This window comes from Vigna angularis, chromosome 6, assembly GCF_016808095.1.
Source record: "Vigna angularis cultivar LongXiaoDou No.4 chromosome 6, ASM1680809v1, whole genome shotgun sequence".
Taxonomy (NCBI): Eukaryota; Viridiplantae; Streptophyta; class Magnoliopsida; order Fabales; family Fabaceae; genus Vigna; species Vigna angularis.
The window spans coordinates 36,370,013-36,380,373 of NC_068975.1; positions in this window are offsets into that span (position 1 = coordinate 36,370,013).

Genomic DNA, 10,361 nt, shown 5'->3' on the forward strand with positions numbered 1-10,361 from the left:
TATTTGTTAAGTTAATTTGCTTAACATATTAATCATCATATCATATTATTAACTATGATATATTTGTTAACTTAAATACAATGATATACTTTTTAAAATCTATGTAAGCAACAAAAAATTCTACAACTTTTACTTTTTCATATCTATCTTAATATTCTTGTAAAATAAAATACAAGTAGTATTATGTTTTTGCTATATTTAAACACACAATATACTCATTCGTTATGATTTTTTAGTTGTATCAAATCTTCCTACTTTGAAGGCTGATATGTTTCATTTAAGTCCAAGTATTTATAGATCTAAAATATATTTATTAATACACTTTAACACCGAAGTCAAATATTTATGAAAAAATCACAAAAAAAATGTAATTATGAATGCATAACTTCAACAATATTATTTATAATATCTTTATCGTAGAGTTTTGATGTGAACTTATATTATGTAGGTTATTATCTATCATGTAGAGTTTTACTAACCTGACTTGTTCACCAAATCTTTAATTAATCATATTAATTTTAAATTAGTTTCTACATTTTAATTTATATTTATTATTTGATAATAATTTATATATATATATATATATATATATATATATATATATATGTCTATTTTTATTGCATGTACTGCTACATTTATAGGAAAAAAAATTATTGTTATATAAAATGGAAAAAATTTGAATTGCCCTGAAATATAATTAACGATAGTTTGTTTTGTTTAGTAAACGTGAACAGTACCTTTGTTATATATTTTTTACGTACTTTTTATTATGGATGAAAAGTTTAGGAATCTGTAGGTTAAGTATTTATTAAATGAATGTTTTACATCATATTTTAATATAAATAACTATAACAAGAAATTTAAAATTCTGTTATAAATAAAATGTAAGCAGATTGTACTTCTCCTTGGCAATGTATTAATGAATAAAAAATAAATCCTATTAAGAAAAAAAATCACAAATAAAGTAGATTTTGTTTATTTTCTATCAAAGGAATCACCAATACGTTTATGCAACATATAAATAAAGTAAATTAAACTGATTGGGTTGTATCTAAATGTTGCACAGATAGTTTTTTCTTATTGGATGCTAAATATGTTAAATTATATTGTTTCATACAGACATACACATAATTGCAATTTTTTATCTTATAATATCACACCTACTTAATTATAAATTCCATGTCATGATAAATTCTAGTTATAATTCTGTACCTTCGAATATATTTTTAAGTAACAATGAAAGGTGCGCTGAATAAATGTGATAAACAGATTTTCACTAACATTTATCTCATTTTTTACAGCTTAATACCTACACATAATTTTTAATTAAAATAATGTAAATATGAATTTATTTCAAAATTCAATTAAATATTCATCACTTTATTAATTTTGAGTACTTATAAAATCAGAGTCTAGTTAAAATTTAAGTTTGGAAACGTAATTGTTTTAGTTTTGTTATTAAAATATTTTTACTCAGTCAAAGATATTCAAACTCGATGTAGTATTTAAATATTTTAAAACAAGTACAAAGATATCTGTAACATCCCAAAATACAGTAATAACCATAATTTAGAATTAATTACAATTAACAGTTAATCCATGCAGTCTTACACTAAAATTTAAACTTCCAAAACCGAACGTGCTTAAGTACAGAGGTAAATACCATACAGCAGTATTTCAAAGTTCAAAGACGAACGGTTTTACAAACATCAACCGAACGTTCAAAAGCTAAACAGAAATACTAAAGACTTAAACTTAACGAGCGCTCTAGGGCTCGGCTTTAACCTCTACTTCGACCAGATTGGCGTCCTCCAAATTTTCTTCTTCCAATGTTTCTTCAAGTAACGCCTCTCCGTCTGCTCACATCCACACGGATGATCATTGCATAGACAAGACTGACGTACAGGTACGAACGACAACACAAGGAAAGAACACAGGGTAAACTTATTGAATTTAATTCACAAGTCATTCACACATATCAACATATCAACATTTATAATAATATCACAATACATACTGTCATTCAAAACTATTATAAGACAGATCGTCCGGACTGTATTGTTCTATGTATCTACAGGCGTTCTTGCACGCAGGTGATGTAGTAACTGGAAACGTCCATCAGCTGCCACCCGAGGTTAGCCCTATCAGTCCAAAGTACTCAAAAGGACTAGGACCTCCTGCCGTTCTCACACATGACCTGCCCTCCTCTATGTGAGGACGAGCACTCACGGAACATCAGGATGAACTGCCATCAGTAGCTTTACCATAGTCATACTATACAATTCTCAATACTCAATACAAGAGTCGTTCCTCCACGGAACGCTCGTCCAAATTCCACAACCATAGTTTCACCTCAAATACTGTTCATTCTCAATAACTTTCCAACTTAACATCATTTTCATACTCCATTTTAGTTTCATAAAAGAACGAGTGTTCAGCCCCCTTCATAATGAGGACGAACGTTAACATGATACAGAGAAGTTCTCCTTTCTGAAAGAAAGGAAACGAACGTCTTTCCAAGGACGGACGTCATGACCACTTGAATCAGTTAAATGAACTGATTCTAGAACGATTCAAATGATACTTAGAATAATTGAAGTTCAATAACTTTAGATCGAATACAAATGGATAAAGACACCGCAAGGCTTTTAGATATTGATACCCGGTACGATTTAATAAAAGAGACTAACCGCCAGTCAATGACCGAACGCGGTAATAGATATTTATTAAATATTTGGACGAACGCTATTTACATATGTTTGGAAATCAAGTGTAAGGAAGAGCGTTCGGTATAAGACCGAGCGCCACTCATAACAAACGCTTTGGGTCGAGACCCATCGCTGATGCGGAATATTAATAGAAATAGAAATTTATAAGATAATCATAGGGAAGAGAATTATTTAGGAATGACTAAGTATATAAATTTGTATTTTTCCAAGCTTCTCAATTTCTCACATAACACTCAGAGTACCTACGTTTGGCCGAACGCTCAAACGTAAGACTAATATAAGAGGGCGTTCGTCCTAACTCAGTATTCTTTCCAAATGAAAGAATTTTGTTTTCAAGGGAAGTACTAAATACCGAACGGTCAAAGACCGTTCGATAATGAACGTTCATTATCATAACATTTCATATTCAAAATCTCACTTACAGTAAACTCATTTTTCAGTATAAATCTTCATGCATTTAACTACTCATATCATAGCACATTTCATAAATTTCATATATCATCTCATCATCCAGATCATGCACCAAAGATCAATAATACATATTTCATACTTCATAATTTCACATACGTCATACAACACAACACATACACATGAATTAAACTTAATAAGCTTCCCTTACCTAGATCAGTAGTGAACGAACGTCCTAACGTGCAAATCTGGATTCGCCCAACTATCACTTCTATCCTCAGATCACTCAACTCTTGCGAACTAAAACCATTTACAGAATCAAAATTTGATTCAGATAAAGAAAATGCATGTAACCAGATTTGGTTTTGCATGAAACCTACAAATGAACAACTAAGGCACGAACTTACCAGATTCAAAACTTGAACTTGTTCGGTTTGACGGAAAGCTTAGGACGTCTGGATTACTTCTACGGTCTCTGAAATTGGATCGGAGAAGAAGAAAGTGAGTTATGGTAGAGAGAAGATGGAGGTTCTAGAGAGAAGGTAGAGAATTTGGAAATCAGAAGTTTGGGAAAGAAGACGAAGCATGCAGAAGAGTGGGAAGAGTGTTTCTCAGAAAATAAATTTCTCTCCCCACGTAGGACGAGCGTCCATTCACCTGCTGTCACTTGGATTCCACTAACGTTTTCGAATGTTCCAAAGTGAAACTTGGCAGTTGCATGCAGAGTGAGTGTGAGTGCGTTTTAATGACACTGCACGTGTGACGTGGGTGCATTAAATGGTGATCAGAGTGTGGGGTCGGGTGCGTTTCTTAACACAAAAATCTGAACAGGATTTTTGACATTAATGACGTGATTTGACATGTGAAATCTGTTTAAGTTTCCAAGACCTCAGAATATCATACAAGATTTTCAACTTAAAAAAATATTATTAACAAAAATACTCAAAAATTAATTTGATTTAATTTATTCATGCAATTTTTCATCATAATTTGTAAAATAATAACCATACTAAAATTAATAAAAACTGTGAACATTATTGTTGCCAAAATGCCAAATTGGTGGTTAATACAGGCCTCAACCATTAATTGGGCTAATAGTGAAAAAAAATTGTTGAGACTATTTGGGCCTTGAGCTTTGCAAATAGTCTTCTTATGAGTCACAGTAACAAGTTTCCAGCTTGTGTATTGTGATGTAGGGAGTTTACTTTCTGCACCACTGTATTTTCTTTACGCATTGCATAGATCCAAAGATTTTCAACTTCTATTAAAAAAATATTCTAAATTATACAATTCATAAGTTTTTTATTTATTTTCAGAATATTTAATATGGAATATATTTTACTTTTGGAAATTTTGTGAATCGTACCATCAAAATTATCTCTAACCTTCAAATTATGTAATTCAAATATTTTTTTGTTTTTAAATTGTGTAATTTATAAATATATTTTACATCAAAGCTTTCCAAATACACAATATAAAAGTCGTTTTTTTCACAAGAAAAACTTATAGATAATGTAATATCTAACTGTCTTTTCAATTACTACTTTATTATATCATATTAATTATATTATTTATATTCATATAATAATTAACTATTCATTTTTTTATATATAAAAAATAGATAATCGATTATATATGTATATAGAGAGAACTGGAAAATCAAATATTTATACATATAAAAAAAATGAAATAATAAATTTCACAGTCATTCTTCTTTTTCTTTTCGAATCATAGAATCTCTTTTCGAACCAAAAATATAAGGGTAAGAACGTAATTGATGTAGGAATGAGTTGTGTTTTTTGTCAAATTTTTTTAAGCCAACGAGCTCTCTCTTTCTCTGCTTATTTGCAGATTGACAATTTTATTTCATATTTTAAAGTGTCTCTTTAGACTATATTTGAAAGAAAGACTCAAATAGATTTATATTAATAGCATAGATCCAAAAGGAGATTAAAAAATATTGATATTAATAACATATTTTTTCATGTATATTATTTCTACATTTTTTAACCGTCATATTTACTTTAAAAATAAATTGTATTACATTATTTATGCAAAAATTATTTTAAAAAACATGCATTTAATATGTAAATTCAAATTATCATCCAATAGAAATTAGCATAGTTTGTCAACCATTATAATAAATATTTAAAATTCATGCCAATCATGATATATAATTAATAATAGTGAAAGTGTGACGAGAAACAATCATGAAATATTATAGAGGTTTAAAAATTGACTATACTAACCATTGATAAACTATAAATGAGTTTAGTGATAATTTATAGGTTTAATCATTCACGAAGTCTCTATTTTCGCGTGAAATTTCAATTTAGTCCATTTGTTTCTGAAAATGTCAATTGGGTCCCAAATTTATAAAAATTGGAACAATTGGATCCTTTCTGTTAAATTGTCTCCAATGGCGTTAGTGTGTGTTTGACGTGGCACACTGTAGTCAGTTTCTTAACCGATGTAGCTGACTGAAACAGGGGCAGTGAAGCACGTGGATGATAACAATTTTTTTAGTAAAAATAAAATGAATGTTTTAAACCAAAATGGAGATTCAGATTTTCAATTGATCGAATTAGGGATTGAGATTCTTCTGAGTGCTTCTAGGGTTCGTCCAAAGTTCATTCCATTTCACAAATTGGGGTATCAATTTGGGTATTTAGGGTTTAATCCAAGTTGTGGTTGAAGATACATCCCTGTTCGTCTTCGTCATGCAGAGGGTGGCGGAAGCAAGACAGTAATGTGGTCTGTGGTGGTGCTCGAGGAGGATGTAGCAATGGTGGTCCGTTGTGCTATTGTGGAATGAAATGTGTTGTTAGAATTGGTTAAGAACAGAGGCAAGCAATTTTGGGACTGTCCTAAGTTCAAGGTAAGCCCCAAAAACCCAACAAAAAAACTTACCTTGAACTTAGGGCAACCCCAAAATTGCTTGCCTCTGTTCTTAATTGTATATGCATGCTAAACTTATTCTAGGTTGAATTTTCAAATTTCGTGAGGGTTATCTTTTAATTTTTCTATGGGAGAGAGTGACACTTCAAGACTTACATTTTATCTGTATCAAGGAATAGATTGTTTGGATAAGGAAAAAGGTGAAAATAAATTAACGTAAGATAATGGGTATAGACTCATCTACTAAAAAAAATAATAAAAAACGAATTCATGATACTTATATCTATAACGTTCTTCATTTCAAATAATGAAATTGGCATGGAATATAATCACTTTATGACTTTTGTCTTTGCTGCACCTTTTCTGATATCACAATTTCATTATACCATGATTTTTTTAGACGAAGTGAATAAGAATTTCATTTAGCAACTAAAAAAAACATAATCGTGTGGTTATTTTATTTTTCTGAACCTGAAAAAATATATATTTTCATGTAAATGAAGAAAAATAATCATGATAAAAATAATAAATTTTACTATTCAAGAAGATATATATTTAATTTTTCTATATTTGATAAACATGATAATTGTCTTTAGGGCTGGGCAAAAATAACTGATCTGTACTGTACTATAGTTAACTATACTATATTATACTTAAAAAAAACTGATCCACTTTTATTAAAAGTTCAGTATACTATTTTATAGTTTAGTTTTTAAAAACTGAACTTATAATAGTATCGGTTCAGTTAACTGTGAGAACTGTATATACTCTTTTCTCTTCTCTAGTTCTCATTCAATTGTTCCCTCTTGCTAAGAAAACGTTATTTAATAATAAAATATTAATAAAAGAAACCGTTCAAATAAAAAATTAATAATAAATTTTTTAAGACAAAATTTTTTTATCACAAATTTGTATATTTTTTCATCAATAAACATATATTACTTTTTAAATAATATTATTTTAAGTAATAAAAGTAAAATATATTTTTTTAAATTTAATTTTATTAAATGATTAAGTAATATAAATCATAGAAAAAAGACTATATAAAAAAAAGGGTTAAATATGTTTTTGGTCCCTTAACTTTTAGGGAAAATTAGAATTAGTCCCTCTTCAAAACTTTGGACTAATTTAGTCCCCAAACTTTAAAAATGTGTGAATTTAGTCCTTTTAACCAAATTTTGTTAACTTTATTTGATGTTTCAAACGCATTTCTCAGTGAACATTGAAGCAAAAATGTGTCAAATGGTGTAAACAACTCAAATGCTATCATGAAACGCACTTGAAACATAAAATAAAGTTAACAAAATTTGGTTAAAAGAACTAAATTCACATATTTTTAAAGTTTGGGGACTAAATTAGTCCAAAGTTTTGAAGAGGGACTAATTCCAATTTTCGTTGAAAATTAAGGGACTAAAAACATATTTAACCCCAAAAAAAATAATACTTTAAATATATTATATTCTTTAACATATTATTAAATATGTAAAAATATGTTAAAAAAACTTTTAAGATATTAAAATGTGTGTAAGCGCACACACTAAAATAACTATTTATTTTAAAAATCAACTTACTTTAAAATAAATATCAATATTATTATTTTTAAATGATAGTATTTTACATACTAAAACTAAAATATATTTTTTAATGTTAAATTTTATTAAATGAATATATAATGAAATATCATAAAAAAAATAGTAAGGTAGCAAAAATAATTAATATTATAGAAATATCAAATGACAAAAAAATTAACAAACGTTTGTTAAGAATAATTTTTCTAGTATCATCTTTTATTATATTATAATAATTAATAAATATTAGTTTAATTTTTACATAATAAAATATAAATAATAAATAATTGATTAATAAAACAAGTTTATGAAGGAACAAAATAAATATAAATAAAAAATTATTTTAAAATAAAATAAGTAGATAAAAAGATAAAATAAATTATATACACATATAAAAAAAATATAAATAAAAAATTAAAAAAATAAATATAAAAGTAAAATAATATTCATGACAAAATAAATAATAATAAAAAAAATATAAATAAAATAGAAAATAATAATATCAAATAATTAAAAAATTAATTTGTAAGAATAAAATAAAATAAATATTAAAATAAATTTCAATTAAAATTTCTATACACTTTACGACTTTTGTCTTTGCTGCACCTTTTCTTATATCACAATTTCATTATACCATTATTTTTTTAGACGAAGTGAATAAGAATTTCATTTAGCAGCTAAAAAAACATAATCGTGTGGTTATTTTATTTTTCTGAACCTGAAAAAATATATATTTTCATGTAAATGAAGAAAAATAATCATGATAAAAATAATAAATTTGACTATTCAATAAGATATATATTTAATTTTTCTATATTAGTCACTTTTAACTCTGTTTTTTTTTTCTTTTAAAACCAGTGTATCCTTGTTAACGACTTTGATAAATATGATGATTGTCTTTATATATTTTTGTATCCATTACTTAGTTTATTCTAAGAGCATTTTTAGTGCAATATATTATTTTGAGATCTTAAGTTTGTTTTTTTTTATTTTTTTGGAAAGCACTTCATGTCATATAAGATACAAAATCTTATTTAATTTTGTTTTAACCGAACATTTCAATTCAGTAAAATCATAACATTACCCATATTTTCTAGTCTTATTATTGTCTTAAAATGATTGATTAAGAAATGAATGGTTTAATTAGAAATAGTATGAGATTATTGAGATATAATTTAAAAGTAGAAAAAAGAGATCACACATATTTTTATCAATGATAAAAGTATCTTAAATATTGAAAAAAATATATTTGGAATTATTATTTTTTATTTTTATTTATATATTGTGTTTATACATGCCTATATAGTTTTAGTTAAGTGTCTAATTTTTTATTTTTTCTTAACAATAGTGGCATAAAGGGTTCGTTTTGACGGCATCTATGGACTAATATCCTTAATATGTACGTGGTGCTCACATGAAGCATTTATATACATGCAAAGTCCAAATTGGTGTCTCAATTTTTTTTAATATTTTTAATTCAACATTTAAAAATATATAAATTTATTTATGATATTATCTTAATATTTTTGAATTAATAATTTTCATAATATTACTTCTTATCATATATGTCATGCTCATAACTTAAGAGCTTAATATTACAACTAACATATTCATTAAATATTAATATTAAAACTGAAAAAAATTAGTATTAACAATAGCCATGATAAAAATATGATTTTACTTTTTATTCTTTTAGTTATAACACATATTATATTTTTTTAAAATATACGTTTTAAACGTCATTAAGGTGTTTATCCTTATTTTTTTAAGTACATTAATATTTTTCTATTAACAATGTCAACTTGAAACAATTTTAGGAACAGAGCATATTTATTTAACACTAGCAAATTTCTAGTTGGAACGATTTTGGAAATATAAAAACCCGTGAGTTATCGTTTAAAGGCAACTTCACTGGAAAGAAACTTTTGGTGAAATAGAGTAAAGGATGCGTTTACATGTGCTGACCGCGTATATGCATAAAGCCACTTGCCATAATCTTACCAAAAAAATAACCCATTTGGCCGATAAAGTTGAAAAACAAGTAGCACACAATCCAAAAGATATTCATTCCTTTTGAGATTATACAAAAGATAATATTTTCCAATAAGTATTTTTAGATGTATCGTATGTGCGTATGATCTCCACACATGTGGTGATGAAAGCGATAAACTAGACTGTTGCAGTTTTAAATAATCTTTAATCAAATTTATTAGTCTTAGTTATGGGATGATAGACCATAATTAGGTTATTATTAATTACAAGTTTATTTAGGTAATTATAAATTCAGGTAAAAAGTAAAAAAAATATGTAATTATATTTATTATGAATTCTTGATTAATTAGATTACTAACTTTAAGTATCAATACTCATTCGTACGATTTGAAATTAAAAAAACAAATAAAATTAATTAAAATCATTCAAATAACCTAAACGAAAAAAGTGTGAAAAAATATTTTTTAAGTATAATCGCTTCTATACCTAAAACAATAGATAATTTATTAAATAAAAAATAAAATAATATATTTGATAAATATAAATTTCGCTAAAGAATTGGCCTATTATTTCTACTTTTACAATATAGAATAAAAGTAGTATGATATTTATTGTCATTCATTTAACATATCTAACAAAAGTAAAATGACGTGGGTGAACTTTTGTAATTTTTAAAAATCCAAGAAAGTAAAAAATAAGAAAAAATAATGTAAAATGAATATAAAAATATTATTTCAAATATCATTTCTCTGCCATGTAACATCAG